Raw genomic sequence first — 13,586 nt, 5'->3', positions numbered from 1 at the left:
CGAAGTCGGAGAGGGCTCGGTAGCTCGTTCTCCGGACTAGGTCAAGAGAGGGCTCGGTAGCTCGTTCTCAGAACCATTTAGGGTTTAGGGCTGGAGCTTTAAACCTGGATCGGTCTGGTGACCTATCCAGCGATACGAGTGATCGGTCTAGTGACCGATCAGTAACCACATAGTGAGCTTCTGTGTGTTATCTGATCGGTCTGGAGACCGATCAGAAGGTCGATCAGAAGGAGGCAACAGGCTCGGGAAGGAACAGCTGATCGGTCTGGGGACCGATCAGGCTAGGGCCTGATCGGTCCCCATGACCGATCAGATAGGCTCTGGATCGATCAGGGTGGAGCCTGATCGGTCCAGGCCTAGCCGTTGTGACTCAACGGCTAGGCTATTTCGGGCGTCTGTGTTCTGGCCTTTTTGCTTGCAGGTTCGCAGGTTGGCTTAGGATATCATAGGTTATAAAAGGATCGAGGGCTTCTACAGCGAAAAAAAACTTCTTCTTCCTCCTCGAGCTTCTGTTCTTCTGAAAGCTGTGCTTGAGCTTTGCTGAGCTCCGAAGCTTCGGGGGAGCTTCTTTGACTGAGTTGCTTGTTGGCATTCGTCCGTGAAGTTGGTGCTTCATCCGGGACTTCAGTCGACGAGAAGGCAAGCGAGTATTTGTACATTTATTGTGTATTTTGTTCTTGCTCTTCTTTGTACTCCTTATTGCTGTTGCAAAGTTCTTGTGGCGAGGTTTCTCCACCCATAAGGAGTTTATATTAACCGGTTTTCCGGGGACTCATCCACCGACGGATTGATAGGCTTCGTCCACCTTACGGACACGCCGAGGAGTAGGAGTTTCATCTCCGAACCTCGTTACATCATCGCATTGAGGTTTGATCTTCTTGTCTTTGTTTCTATAGTTTTATTTTCCGCTGCGCTAACCCTAATTTGTAGAAAGAAACGAAGAATTTGGGGCGGCTATTCACACCCCCCCTCTCTAGCCGCGATCATCGATCCTAACATCCATCAACGGTCGAGTAGTGACCTTAAACCCGAGTTTTCATCAAATCATCGAGTGACGACGTTAAACTCTTGTCTCCACCAATGGTCGAGCGGCGACCTTAAACCCCTACCTCCATTAGTGGTCGAGTGACGACTATAAACTCAGATCTTCGCACATTCTTCACCAATGATCAAGCGGCGACCTAAAACATGGGTCTTCATCAATAGTCGAGCGGTGACTATAAACCCTTGAGTCAGAGACTCCTGTGCAACTCGGCTGGGTTTGAATTGTATTTAACTCACGGACTCAACGTCCGAATCGCATATTTCCCCCATTCGTGGCCGAGCAGTCTTCAAAAGCTCACTAAACAGGCAAGCATCGGTGAATAGCCGACCAAAAATCTGTATATCGATTGTTCGATGCCATTCTTTAAAATACTCCCTGAGCCAAGCGGGAGATCGCGAAATCATGTACGCCGAATACTAAAGGGGCCAGTCGGCTGATAGAAAAATTGTTAGCGAAGATAGGAGCTTTGACAAATGATCAGAAGTCGAAAAGCATGCAAGGAGGAAGAGCTTGTCCGAACGGATGAGCATGCATTACTACTTCAAAATTTACAAAAGAGATATTACAAAGATAGAGCCCTCAGCCTCACTCAAGGTAGTCCAGCACATCGTCGGGCAGCACGGCTATGAGCTTGTCTTGGCTTATGACCTTGCTAGTCAGATCGACCAACAGGTGGCCTCCCTCGCGAAGCTGATCGATCATCTTGTCGATCACCAAGTTAAATAGTCGGAGGGCTCGGTCGGTGACTTTATCGCAGAATGCGTCCGAGCGGATGTAGGCTTGCTTCATGGCCTCAACCTACTCCCCTCGGTATCTTGATAAATTCTCAATGCTACTCGGGAGCCCTTCGCTGATCCTTGGCGGTGGCAATTTGGCTGCGAAGGGTCGCCTCTTCAGCCGAGCGGCTGTGCCGCTCGGCAACCAGGAAGTCTTCAGCCTCCTTCAGCTTCTGGGCGAGGGCCCGGACCTCCTTGTTCTTCTTGTCCATGTCGGTGATGGCCCGGTTCTTTCTCGCGTTTGCTGACTCGATTTTGTTATAAAAGGTGGCGACCTGCTTATTCAGCCGCTCCAGCATGGTCGCCTGCCCAGCACTCTTCGCCCATTCGGCCTCGAGCATCTTATCGCTCTTCTCTAGAGCGGCTTGGAGCCGGGCCACCTCGGCGTTTGTCTTTTCCTAAGCGGCGGAGGATTGGCCGCTCAACGCCTTCAGCTGCTTAACTTCCTCCTCTAGAAATGTGAGCCTGTGGTACATGGCCAGAGTCTCCACCCAGTACTACAAACAAGCAAAAAGGAGTTCGTAAGTGTTGATTGGAGGTAAAATATGAATTTACATTAAAGTACTTACTACAGTGGACATTTGAGTGTGACTGTTCGCAAGGGCGCCCGGAGGTTATTAGGATGTATACTATAAGCCTAGCTTTTGTATGAACATCTGTTTTGAAATATTTTGAAATGAGAATCACTTTAGTCAAATGTTTGCATTTTATATTTATATATTGTTGGAACCCCAATGTTATTTTGGTGTGATCAACAAGTTAAGTTAGGTCTTGTGTATTTTTAACCTTGTGTCTAAGTGTACAGGAGCTTAGGAGCACAGGTAGTCGAGCGGAAGACGTAGTTAGCGAGAAGGATAGCACACGGTGTGTCCGAGGGACGAGGCGCTGCGGAAGAGTACACCGGCGAACGAGAAGGAAGCGCGCGGTGGTTCCGAGGGACGAGAAGCCGGAGCGGAAGACTACTCGAGGAGCAAGAGACGCAGCTAGAGAGAAGGTCAGCACAGGGTGCGGCTGAGGGACGAAGATTGCTGATGAGTACGCTGGCGGATGAGAAGGAAGCACGCGGCGATTCCGAGGGACGGGAAGCCGGAGCGAAAGCCTGCTCGAGAAGACTGGAAGTTGGGTTCGGGTGAGCCCTATTCCAGATGGCATAGATCACCCAAGTGAGCGGAAGACACGATCTGAGGCAAACGGAGCCAGAGCAGAAGACCTTGGCTGGAAAAAGTCAATGGGGTTGACTTTTTCCTCCGGGGCGCTGGAACTGTTCGGGGCGCCCGGACCCCTCCGGGGCGCTCGGAATCCTTCCGGGAGCCCGAAGTTGATTTTTTGACCAGATCGCGTCAAACGCGACCTAAACATTGGGGGATAAAGTTTTATCCCCCCAGGGCGCCCGAAATCCTTTTGGGACGCCCCGACCAAGGCTATAAATACAATCTTGGTCCAGAAACTTTTCAACAACTCAAGCAATTCATTGTTTTTTTACACTTATACGCTTTCTCTGTAGTTAAGCTTCTGTTTTCTGCGCTTCATCGTTGTAAGAGGCTTCTCTGCCTGAATGAGTTTTTAGTATGATCATCTTCCTTGGATTAATAACCTCCCCGATTATAACCAAGTCAAACCGGTGCCTTGTCTTTTTTGTTTTATTTAGTTACTTTTTATATACAAGTGTTAGTTTAAGAAAGTTCGAGAAAGGTTTGGTTTTTGTGTTTACAGACTATTCAACCCCCCTTCTAGCCGACCGCCGCGATCCAACATATATATGTCAATGCAGTTATCCATTTAATTTATATTGTAGATAACATGGTATGTGGTGTCACACAGAAGATCATGTTATCGGTTCCTTATAAATTATAAATAGTAGCTCATAACCAAGATGGATTGGGACAAACCATTGGAACGGTTGTAATGTAATTTGGTATTAGTCTGTCTTGACTATAAAATTACATTAGTACACTATGTGTGTATTGAGCATGACTGTTTGAGGTTGTTTGATTTGTACTGACTACAGAAAAGAACATAACCTCTGTTATTATAGATGTGCGTCCTTTTAATCCCTATATAATAACAAGCACGTATACTTAGTATTTATTTCTTTAACTTATCAATGGGTGAGATTTATTCATTAAATCAATAGACCCAATGAGTTGGAAAATAGTACTGTTTATATGGTGTGTTGTTGATTTTAAAAGGAATCTGTGTCATAATTATTTAGGTTGATGATGTTCCCTTGAGGAGCTCATAAGGATTATCATGTAAACCCTGCAGGTGGACTTAGTCCGGCATGATAATAAAGTTGAGTGGTACTACTCTTGGAATCAGATGTTAATTAATTGAGTTATCAGTAACTCATTTAATTAACGGGCATACGATATCTTAAACACAGGAAGATTAACGCACTCATGATAAGAAGGAACTCATATTATAATATGGGATTGGTGCGGTAGTTCAATATTAACCCTTTAGTGGTATGAGTTATTATTGATGGACTTGAGTTGAATGTTCGGGTCGAACACAGGAAGCCCAAGCCCATCAGGAGGCCTAAACAAATTCCTCCTCTAGGTCCCTGTTGTAGCCTCTATATAAAGTCTCGCATCCACCCATCCACGAGTAGTTGTTGTGGTTTTTGGTTAGCCTCCCTCCTTTCCTAGGGCCAGCGCCACCTCCCTCCTTTCCTAGGGTCGGCGCCACCTCTCTCCTTTCCTAGGGGGGCGCCACCTCCATCCCTTGCTAGGGCCGGCGCCACCACCACCTTGCTAGGGTCGGCGGTTCCTCCACCTTGATAAGGTCAGCGGCTCCTCTGTTGGTGCGGGAAGCATCCGACGATCAAACCCAAGTTTTGATAATGGCAAAGGGTTCAAAGTTAAGTCTTGTTGTTATCTAACATGTTGAATGAGTGTTTCAGGAAAGTCCTAACTGCGGTTAGGCAGGTGAAAATCCTAGGGGGTGGTAACCCTAGGTCCTAGGGGGCGGTAACCCTAGGTGGATGTCGACCTAGGGTTTTCGGTCGAAAACCCGAAGTCAGACTCGGACAGTCCGAAGACTGTCATTATCACATCTATTATGTTTTATGTGCTAACTTTGTGCTGCAGGGTATATTTGGGACTAATGTATCTTGCAGGGACCAAAGTGCAAAGATTAACCTCGGATGAACAGTGTCCGAGGCGCCTCCATAGAGCTTGGAGGCGCCTCGGGTGCGAAGCAGGGCTGAAGGCGCCTCGGTTGGCTATGGAGGCGCCTTGGAAGGCGCCTTGAAGACCTATGAAGGCGCCTCCAAGGTGATAAGCGCAGAATGGTCAACGCTCATCTGCACGGTGGACTCGGAGCTATAGAGGCGCCTTCGGAGGCTTTCAAGGCGCCTTGGATGCCCTTTATAAGGGGTCTTCGAGCAGCAGTGAAGATCAACAATTGACAAGCTTTCCTTCTGCTGTGTGCTGCTCAAGAAACGACTCTAAAGTGTTGTTGCAGTCGCCGACGACCCAAAGCTTCAGTTATTATTTTGTTGTCGGTATTATTTCAATTCCAGTTGTACTTATTTCCTTGTACTTATTCACGATATTTTAGTTGTTGCCCACGGAAAGCGATCAAGGATCGCGGGCCTTCGAGTAGGAGTCGATCTAGGCTCCGAACGAAGTAAACGACTGTCTCTGTGTTTGTGTTTATTTACATTTCCGTTGCGTATTTTACTCTGATAGTTTTACGAATTGAACGAAATAGCCGCGAGCGCTATTCACCCCCCCTCTAGCGCTTTCTCAATCCAACAATTGGTATCAGAGCGGGGTCACTTTGAACTGGTGCAACCACCATTCAAGCATTTTTCGTGGCTTTGTCGTTTGTATAGGTTAAAATGTTTTTGAAAAATTAATTTTTCATCTTTTCACCATTGGTTGTAATTAACGAAATATTGCGTTTTTAAAATTTTGTGGTAATATTTTTTAATATTATTTTAATAATATTTTATTATTTTTTCTCGAAATTCCTGAATCACTATCTTTATTTCTCTCCCGCACTACTAATCCAAGACTAAGTCTTGGAACAAGTTTTATTGTGTTTATTTTTGCGAGATTGTCTTTCTAAAATGACCCATCAAGAAGGCTACAACACTGCTCGCCCACCGCTCTTCTCCGGAGATGATTTCAGAGATTGGAAGGGTCGGATGGAGGCGTATCTCCAGACTCACTTTGAAGTCTGGATGATCATCAAAATCGGGTTTCAACTGCCAACTGACGGCGCCGGCAAGCCACTACCGTACGAGAATTGGGACGCGAACCTTATCAAAAAGGTAGAAGCAAACGCAAGAGCAACGTATACACTTCAGTGTGGTTTAACGAATAAGGAGCTGAATCGCGCGCCCATTCTCAAGCGCTAAGGAGCTGTGGGAGAATCTAATTGAGCTACACGAAGGTATTCCTGATACGAAAATAGGTAAGCATGTTTTAATAAATAAATTAGTTGAGCAGACTAATACTATTCCAACCGAGGAAGGTGTTTCGTTATTTACAGGAACAAGCAAGACGAAGAAAGCACTGAAGGCAACTTGGTCCGAGTCATCATATGAATCCGAATCGGACGAAGAAGAGCAAGCGAGCCTTCTCGCTCTACCAGTACTAGCACATGTTGTTGAAACCGAGTCCGAGATCGAGCCCGATTCAGAAACCTAGAGCGAATCAGACACCGAGTCTGAGCGAAGCCACGAATCCGTATCCGTTTCTGAAGGACCCAAAACCACTGTAAGTGCTCTAATTTCTAGTATTAGCTTAGATGATTCAGAAAATTTAATTCCTTACTTATTAAAGAAGTTGGCTAAATCCAACGTCCGGGTTAAGTCGCTCCAAAAGGAGGTAACAACCCTTAAGGAAGCAACTGACTTGAGTGCTTTAACTGAGCTAGTTCAAATTGGAAGTTCGACTCAAGTCCAACAACTTGAGGAAGAAAATTCTAATTTGAAAACTCAGATTAAAGAACTCAAAGACACGTTGAAACGGTTCACCTTGGGTTCCAAGAATTTGGATCTAATTCTTGGAAAACAGCGAGCCATTTACAACAAATCCGGACTTGGATTTAAGACCAAAACAAAATATAAATCATATCTGTCTCTAGTTAATAGAAACAATAGAAACATAATTCAAGCATGGGTCCCCAAGTCCAAATTGATTAATCAAGTTGGACTTGGTCAATATTGGATCCCGAAGGATCAAATATACTACCTCGATAGGCCATATCGAGGCATGATCCAGGGGGAGTTAACAGAAAAACCATTAAAATTAAATAAAATTAAATTAAAAATTTGAAATAAAATTAAATTCAAAATCAAATTAAAAATTCGAAATTAAATTATAAATTCAAAATTTAAAATTCAAAATTCAAAATCAAATTAAATATTCAAAAATAAATTATAATTTCAAATTTCAAAATTCAAAATTCAAAATCAAATTAAAATTTCAAAATTAAATTACAAATTCAAAATAATTCGAATTCAAATATAAATGGAGGATCCAGAATAGCTGACACCCCCAAACTGAACTACCCGACTGGGTAACTGAACTTAATGTACCCGAAATGGATAAACAAGAGTAGACTACCCGGCAGGGTAATTAAGGTTAGATTAAAACGGGCTAGGTTTAACTTGATCCACAGTACTGGTGAAATTTTTTGGATGATAGTACGTTAGGGAAGCTTGGGCATCACATGTCTAGGAAGATATGGCTTCGACCCGGTGCATTTGGCCAAGTGGAACTGACCGAAGCTACCCTTAAATGGATCCTAACTAGTTAGACCAAGGTTTAGTATTAAGTTCAATGGGTAGGACTATTTGGAAAACCTCGAAGGCATGGTTACTTTAATGAGTTCCTTGTGACTCACCATAGCCCATAAGTTTATCCAAAGAATGCTTACTTGTTGAACCCAAAGCTAAACCTGAATCTAACACAAAGTTAAACCAAACCCTTAAATTGAACCTCAATTCATCTCACTAAAATTATAGGATTCCCTGATTGAAAATTTAGATCGGGTGAGATAACTAAGTAATTAAAATCAAACTAATAATTAATTCAAATACAAATTTAATTTCAAAATTATTCAAAATTCCTTTAAAAATCTTTTCAAAATTAATTTCAAAATTATTTAAAAATCTTTTCAAAATCTATTTCAAAATTCCTTTAAAAATCTTTTCAAAATTCCTTTAAAAATCTTTTCAAAATTAATTTCAAAATCATTTTAAATCCTTTCAAAACTAAATTTCAAAATCATTTTAAAATATTTCAAATTTGATTTCAAAATTATTTGAAAAATCATTTCAAAATCATTTTAAAATCTTTTCAGAATTTAATGTCAAAATCATTTCAGAATTTAATGTCAAAATCATTTTAAAATCTTTTCAAAACTTAATTTCAAAAATATTTTAAAAATCTTTAAAAAAAATTTATTTGAAATTCAAAACTTATGTTTTATATCAACTGCAAAGTAAACTTCATGCTAAACATGCTTGTTAATCTAGAATGAGTGAGATGGAAAGATAGGAAAATAATTTATTTTTCTCTCATGCTTAGACTCCTGAACTCAAAGAATTTTTTAAGGCATTAATTAAGGGGGAGTGATTTTGAGTTGGTTTTAAAATTAGTTTTTCTTTAAAATAAAATTTTGACTTGACCTCAAATTAAAAAACTATTTTTACTTATCTTCAAAAAATTCAGGTTATTTTTAACTTAACTTTAAAATTAAAATTATTTATGACCTAGCTTTTAAATTACAACTCTTCTAGAATGTTTTCAAAGCTACGTCTTTATGTAAAACCTCATTAAGCTAAGTACTTAATCAAGTCTTCTTTAACTAAGCTTAGTTAGACTATACTCTAAACTTAGCTATTTGGCAAGAAGTTCTCTCAAGGCAATCATTTTTAAGCTGAATATTTAACTAAGTATTTTCAAATCTAGCTAAGTACTTTTTAAAGTTTTCAAAAAAAAAAAAAAAGAGGAAGTTTGGCTAAGTGTCTCTCAAAGCAATTGTTTTCAAATGCTAAGTTTTTTCCAAAGCATTCTCAAAATTTCATCAAAACAATTTTTTTAAAAACCTAAGTCTTTTTAAGATTAAATACTTAACAAAACTATTATCTTCATAAGTATTTTAAAAGTAAAAAATCTTAGCTAAACTCCCTCGTTAAAAACTAAGAATTTTAAAAGTATCTCTCAAACTAAAGGAAATGGAAATATTAAGATTAAGATTACTTGTACTTTAGAACTCTGATACCTGATCAACACCAATTAGACATGCTTGGACTTAAGGACCATCTAAATAAATAACCTAAATTAAAATATTAGCTACTCTCTCTCTTCAACCTAAAAATTAACAAGTTCTTTTTCAAAAATAAGTATTATTTTATTCAAAATTAAACTAAGTTCCTTTTCACTTAAGCTATATTTTCAAAATTCAATGTTTGCAAAAGGCTTAGCTAAGTGATTCATAGAGCAACTTTCTAACTTTTTCAAACTTAGCCACCTTTATAAATTTTGGCTAAAATACTTTTCTAAGTTACCTCTTAGATTCATTCTATACTTAGCTAAAAGTATTAAAAGCATATTTCTTTACTTGCAAAATTTAACTCATGGCTTTCAAAAGATTTTTGCTAAGTATAATGAGACTTCAAATTTCTTTAAACATAATCTGGCTTCAAAAATCCTTTAAAATCTAGCTAAGTTTTTTTTTCTAAATTTAATTAAGTATATTATCATAAAACAACTAAGTTTAAAAAGAGGCTAAAGTCATCCTTCAAAGTCATCCATACATTAGCCTTTTTAACTTAGGAGAAAAAATATTCCTTGTTAAGTCCTCTTTTAACTAACAACTTTTCAGTAAAATTTTATTATAAGTGTTACACAAGTATTTTTTTTCAAAGACTAAATCTGTTTTTTCTAAAAAAACATAAAACTTGCCTTCAACTGGCTTATTTTTTGATATATGGCAAAGGGGAAGAGTAGGAAATTCAAAAGTAAAAAAATTGCTTTTATTAAGGGGAAGAGTAGAAAATTCAAAAAGAAAGCCCTTTATTAAGGGGGAGCGTCACAAAGTTTAAGTGTTAGCTTAAGTTATGTTTTTATTTGAATTTATATACTTAAGCTTGATCACTTAAAATCTTTTAATATATCTTATACATTTGTTTTAATTAACTTTCAATTTGGGTTGTCATAATCAAAAAGGGGGAGATTGTTGGTGCGGGAAGCATCCAACGATCGAACCCAAGTTTTGATAATGACAAAGGGTTCAAAGTTAAGTCTTGTTGTTATCTAACATGTTGAATGAGTGTTTCAGGAAAGTCCTAACTGCGGTTAGGCAGGTGAAAATCATAGGGGGTGGTAACCCTAGGTCCTAGGGGGCGGTAACCCTAAGTGGAGAAAAGTCCTAGCTGCGGTTAGGCAAAGGGAAAACCCTAGGAGTCGATAACCCTAGGTCATAGGGGGTGGTAACCCTATGCGGAAAGTCTTGGCAGGTCGATGGCTTCAGGCAAAAGTCCTAGGGGGTGGTAACCCTAGGTGGAAATTCCTGGTGTCGCGAACCAGGTGAAAGACTAGACTAGCCGGGAAGCGGATGTCCAGCAGAAAGTCCGGAAGCGTCGAGTGTTGAGCAAAAGTCCAGTCGATCTGGAGGATCGCACTGGCAACAGGTAAATCTCCTGAGTGGAGTAGGTGAGGACGCGTTCCCCGTAGAGGGAACAATAGGCGTCGGGTCGACCTAGGGTTTCCGATCGGAAATCCGAAGTCAGACTCGGACAGTCCGAAGACTGTCATTATCACATCTATTATGTTTTATGTGCTAACTTTGTGCTACAGGGTATATTTGGGACTAATGTATCTTGCAGGGACCAAAGTGCAAAGATTAACCTCGGATGAACAGTGTCCGAGGCGCCTCCATAGAGCTTGGAGGCGCCTCGGGTGTAAAAGCTGACCTGGCCGCGAAGCAGGGTTGAAGGCGCCTCGGTTGGCTATGGAGGCGCCTTGGAAGGCGCCTTGAAGACCTATGAAGGCGCCTTCAAGGTGATAAGCGCAGAATGGTCAGCGCTCATCTACACAGTGGACTCGGAGCTATGGAAGCGCCTTCGGAGGCTTTCAAGGCGCCTTGGATGCCCTTTATAAGGGGTCTTCGAGCAGCAGTGAAGATCAACAATTGACAAGCTTTCCTTCTGCTGTGTGCTGCTCAAGAAACGACTCTAAAGTGTTGTTGCAGTCGCCGACGACCCAAAGCTTCAGTTATTATTTTGTTGTCGGTATTATTTCAATTCCAGTTGTACTTATTTCCTTGTACTTATTCACGATATTTTAGTTGTTGCCCACGGAAAGCGATCAAGGATCGCGGGCCTTCGAGTAGGAGTCGATCTAGGCTCCGAACGAAGTAAACGACTGTGTCTCTGTGTTTGTGTTTATTTACATTTCCGCTGCGTATTTTACTCCGATAGTTTTACGAATCGAACGAAATAGCCGCGAGCGCTATTCACCCTCCCCTCTAGCGCTTCTCGATCCAACATCCTCCTCCTTGCAAGGGTCAGCGACTCTTGCTTTCCTTGGTGGGCGGCAGCTTGAAAAAGAAGAAGAGGAGGAGAAGGTGCTTTATCCTAGAGCTTCTCTTGGTGGTCGACGGTTTGAAAACAACGAAGGGAAGGGTGTTTGTTATCTTGGTAGATCGTCACTCACACGACGTCCAAGAAGAGGAGAGAAATACAACAGAAGATCAAGATGTCTTTAGCTACAAAGGAAAGGTACAACTAGTTCTTTGATTTCGCTGTGTAATTAGTTTAGTTTTCTTTGTATCGATTTTGGATACCAATACAAAAGGCCAACGATCTTGTACTTCGATCAAGATATGCTTTGATCCGTCAAGAACTTGCTTGATTGATCAAACACATGTCTGATCAAACATGCGGGTTGTTAGGAAAAGTTCTGTACTTGCACAATTTTTGTACGGGGAAATTGAAACTGAACGAAATTCCAGCGCCTTCAGAGACATCATCACCGCACGGGCTCGGTACAGGTAGAGGATCGCCGTGATGTGGCGTTGAACGCTCGGGGCCGACTACACCGAAGTCGCCCGACCGGAAGGTCGAGAGGTGGATGCCAGACTTCTTTACCTTCGATGGCTTCGAAGTGGGTGGGATGAAGGCCACTGGCGGAGCGGCTAGAGTCCCTTATAGCAGTTCGGCAAGGGACGACGTCCGATCAGATGACACGGAGGCCACTATTTGTTGAACTGGAGTTGGGGTCGAAGTCTCGACCCACTCGACTGACTGCGCCCCCGAAGTGGCGGAGCGCGATGAGGGTTCAGCTCGGCGCCTCTTGCGCTGGTTCAGTGGCACGTCAGAGGAGGTCGAGCCCGATGGCTCCTCCACAGGAATGGTGAGGTGTTCCTCGGCCGAAGGCTGTGAGCCCGGGGCAGCTCCTCTGCTCGGCGCTTGGCTAGCCTCACCTTCGCCCACCACCACGGGCGTCCCCTCGCTCAGGCCGAGCAGATCTTAGTGGGAGCCGACAGGCTGCAGGCCTCGACTCGCCAGTTCTTCAGTGGTCACCGCCTCGATCGTAGCATCCTTGAGCTTCGCCTTGCCGGTCATATGTGCTCGCATCATGACTTCGGCTGCAACAAAAAAAGAAAAATCAATTAGCATCAAAGGAAGATGTAAAGAAGCTTCGTACTTAGGCTGGTCGGCAGCCGAGTGCGGATCAGACTCAGGCCGAAGATGTATAAGACGTCCTCCAGCAACAACTTATGGATGTCATACTTCTGACTGGCTAGCATGGAGGATGCATTCAAGTAGTCCGAGCGGCTATTGTAACTTTTCAGAGGGGGTTGAGGCACCACTTCGAGCTGCCAGCTGGTCGAGAAATCAGGCCGCTCGGGAAAGCGCATGAAGAAAAAGTATTCCTTCCAGTGCTTGTTGGAGGTCAGCATCTTGTCAAAAAAGACTAGACCAACTCGCGACTGGAAGAGGAAAGTCCCTGGATCAAACAATTTAGGGTAGTAGAAGTAATGAAAGACCCGGGGAATAAGATGAATGTCATGCAGACGGAATAAGATGATGACTCCGCACAGCAGCCGAAAGGAGTTCGGCACGAGTTGAGGAAGGGAAATGTGAAAGTATTTACAAATCGCTGGAATGAAAGGATAAAGAGGAAACTGCAGACCAGCAACAAATTGGTCTCAGAAGAAACAAAGGCAACCGGTTGGTGGAGAATTGGGTCGATCAGACGAAGAAGACAGAATGATCTGATGATCGGAAGGAATTTCAAAAGCATCGTGCAGACTCTCAGCGTCACCCTAATTGAACCTAGACCCCATGGATGTGTACCAAAATCCAGGGACAAGGGCAAGAGATTGAGAAGAGCTTGTCATCGCAAAAAAGAAGTGCGATCGAAAAGAAGGAAAAAGGTTGCTAGAATGTCACCGAAACAAAGAGAAATGCCGAAAAAAGGATCAAAAGCAGACGCGAAGAGAAGGCTTACGGGAGAAAGGTCACCGAGAAGGCTGAGATCGTCGGAGAAGGAGCACTAAAAATCGCCGGAGATCGAAGGAAACAAGAACTCGCTGGGGAACTCACACTCAAAGTGTGCGGAGGAAGCGGCGTAGCGAGATTATAAGGCCTGGGCTAGGCCGACCGGAGTTGTCCGATTTAGGTCGCAGAAACCCAGGCCACGATCTCACCGTTGAATTCAAACCACCAAACGTCACGTCACGCCTGTCACGTCAGGCGTGTGGCGGCAGCAGGCGCGACACGTGGTGCACCACCACGG

This window comes from Zingiber officinale, chromosome 6A (genome assembly GCF_018446385.1).
Source record: "Zingiber officinale cultivar Zhangliang chromosome 6A, Zo_v1.1, whole genome shotgun sequence".
Classification (NCBI taxonomy): domain Eukaryota; kingdom Viridiplantae; phylum Streptophyta; class Magnoliopsida; order Zingiberales; family Zingiberaceae; genus Zingiber; species Zingiber officinale.
Note: the sequence above shows the minus strand (reverse complement) of the source record.